The sequence below is a fragment of the Mus pahari genome, chromosome 2 (genome assembly GCF_900095145.1).
Source record: "Mus pahari chromosome 2, PAHARI_EIJ_v1.1, whole genome shotgun sequence".
Lineage (NCBI taxonomy): Eukaryota > Metazoa > Chordata > Mammalia > Rodentia > Muridae > Mus > Mus pahari.
In genome coordinates this window covers 85,230,304-85,233,458 of record NC_034591.1, presented here as the reverse complement: position 1 = coordinate 85,233,458, position 3,155 = coordinate 85,230,304, and the positions used below count along the sequence as shown (strand labels likewise).

The window sequence follows — 3,155 nt, the reverse complement described above, 5'->3', positions numbered from 1 at the left end:
AAGAAAAGAAAGAATAGAATAGGTTTGCCAGCTAAAGTCTATATTGTTGTTACACTATGAAAATCATTACCTCTTTGGAGGGAAGTATACAACCTACTTAAGGTAAGATGTACTTGGAGAAAAACACCATATTAAATAATAATATATGAGCTGGTCCTTGACTGTGTGCCTCTTGTTTGGCCTGCCTGCCCAGACTTCTCACAGGTGAAGATCCCCTTAATAACCTTTACAGAGAAGGCTACATACAGAGAGCATCCAGAGAAAAGAAGAGTGGGCCACGGAGAGTCTAGAAGTTTTCATTTGGAAACCGTTTAGCCTATGGCACAGAAATGTAGAAGGGGTGTGGCGGGCAGTTTGATTGTTGTTGCTGGTTTCAACATGTATACATGCAAAAGTGTGTGTATTTCCCTGGTTGGTCTGGAGTGCAAGAAGACGCCAACGCTGAAAGGCAATGGTAAGGAAAGGCGGCATTGATTTAGTTGTTGATTGAGTCACAATCCTCCTACCTCTGCCTCCGGAGTGACAGAATTAAAGGCATGCATTACAACACCCCAGCAGGAAGCACCAATTTTGAGAGCAGCTTTGTGACTTTCTTCTGGGATACCTGAAGGCTTTACAGTAATACCAGTTCCCCTCAGGGGCTATCCCACCCATCAAATTAAATGGAACAGGGATAGGAAGCGCACTGACAAGATTCATTCCCTGCGGACAATTCGAACTGTGCCTTTCTTTTGGAAATCATATCATTCTATACAAATACCATAAAGTAGATGATGAAAATGTTCTCCATACTTAGTAAAATTAAGTATTTGCAATCACTTTTGAATTACGCATTTGAAAAAACCAACTTAATAAATTTGTAAAATAACATTATTAGTATTGTTCTGCCACTTGGAAATACTTAGTTTGCGATCTCTTCCTGTTAAACTGAAATTTTCACTAATTGCTAGTTAGCACAAATATAAGTTGTTTATTCCCAATGCCATTGGGCCCTTACAAGCTTTTTCTGACTCTGGCTGTATGGACAGAGTCAGATACTCTAGCATGAGCCAGAGTGAACCTGATTCCTGAATTGTGGGCTGGTGGACCTACAGACTATCATTACCATCCTGTCTGTCCACTGTATCTCAGTGTCTGCCACGTGCTAGTCTCGGTGCCTACATAATGACTCTCGGTTACATTATTCATGGAGGAGTTGCCTACTTTGTCCCATCTCTGAAGTGAAACTAAATCTCTGCCGGGAAAAGAAAACTGTAAAATAGCTTATAAACAGAGACAAGGCCTTTGCCCAAGGGTGCTGTGTATATAGGTCAGCATAGTGGCAAGATAGGAGTTTGGAAACTGGGCCATCGTGCAAAGGAAATGAGAGTCTTCCACACATGGGCTTCTTCCAACCAAGATTCTTAAGGTGGGGAGTAGATACCATTGTGGGATGTGCATACAGAATCATCCTAAAAAGACCCAAACCTCACTTATGATTGATATCATAGTGTTCTTGCTCACATTTTGCTCTGCAAGGCTCGTCAGGGACTCCCAGATCTCCACAGGGTCCAATGGTTGGTTAGCTCCTCCCAAGACATGGGGCAGAAGAGCAAACCAAACACTGGAAACAGAAACTTTCAAAGTCTGATTCCATATCTTTTGTTGCCCTTCAGCCCGGATCTCATGGCCCTCCACAGACTGAGCTGGCGAGTGTTTTCTGCACTTTCTCTGGTTTATGGACTCAAGTCGGACGGAGCCCATCCTTATGTGCATCTGTTCTTGTCAGGCTCTCTCCCACAGTTGGTTGGGTGATGATTTAATGGGCTTTCAAGTTTTAAAAAAAAAAAAAAAAGCCATACTAAATCTAGTAATTGTGTGAGGTGAAATTCCTCTGCACCCCCAAAAGACATTAAACCTAGTCAATTTTTAGTGCAAGGGACACAAGTAAGCTATTAGCCTGATTCTAAGCACCTGGCATTATAAGCATCTGAGATCTAGCAGGAGTTACCTAGTAGGAGTTAGTTACCTAGTAGGAGTTACCTAGCAGGAGTTACCTCTCACTAGGTAATTTGGACTTTCGGGGCTAAGGGGATGGCTCAGAAGTTAAGAGTGATTCCTGCTTCCCCAGAGAACTCATGCCAGGCCGCTCACAATCACCTGTAACTCCAGTTTCAGGGGATCTGATACCTTATTCTGGCTTCCATGGACACACTAGGCCACACATACCCACACCCCACCCTCTATATACACATACACACAAAACTGAAAATAAACTGTGAAAAAATATGTGGATATTTATTTATTTGTGGGTATTTATTTATTATTTAGAAACAGGGTTTCTCTGTGCAACAGCCCTGACTGTCCTGGAACTGACTGGTCTTGAACTCACAGAGATCTGCCTAGCTCTGCCTCTCTGCCCCTCTGCTCCTACCCTCTGCCCTCTGGCATCTGCCTCTGCCAAGTGCTGGGATTAAAGGTGTGCACCACCACCACCACCTGGCAAGATTTGGAGTTTTACAGGTACATCACGAGCAATGTTATGAAAGGACCCTTCCCAGGCAGAACAATAGGGGCTTTGGGCAGGGAAGAGGCCCTTAGTTTCTGCAACGCTGTTAGATAGTTGCAAAGTATGGCACTTACAAGCTAGAAAGGAGCACTGACATTTCTGGAAGTCACCTGAGTCTTTGAGGCTCTGAGGCATCTGAGATCTAATTGGAGGGACTCAGAGAGCTGAGGGCAGGCACCAGGGGTAAACTCTGAATGCACTCCTTAGTCACATACAGGGAGCCACTGCACTGTGGCTGATCGTGGTGAGCAGTGCAGAACTAGGAAAGCCGCTGGGGTCTGAAGACAGTTACAGTGTACTTACATATAATAAATAAATCTTAGAAAGAAAGAAAGAGAGAAGGGATGGAGGGAAGGAGGGAGGGAGGGAGGGAGAGAGGGAGGAAGGAAAGAAGGAAGGAAAGAAAGAAAGAAAGAAAGAAAGAAAGAAAGAAAGAAAGAAAGAAAGAAAGACCATCGGTTTTCTTGGAAATGATACTTAGAAGCTGGCATCGGGGAAAAAAAGATGCAGGGAATCTAGCTTCGGCCATTGCTCTGCCCTCAGTCCACACTGCTCATTAATCTTGAAACTAAAAAAAAAAAAAAAAAAAAAAAAAAAAAAAAAAAAA

At 43.3% G+C, this 3,155-nt stretch overlaps 1 protein-coding gene across 2 annotated transcripts in view; it reads left to right on the top strand.

The window, feature by feature from the left end:
* Nucleotides 1–3,155, top strand: part of Il12rb2 (interleukin 12 receptor subunit beta 2) — a 92,453-nt gene that overhangs the window by 75,956 nt on the left and 13,342 nt on the right. The gene's annotated exons all lie outside the window — the stretch shown is intronic.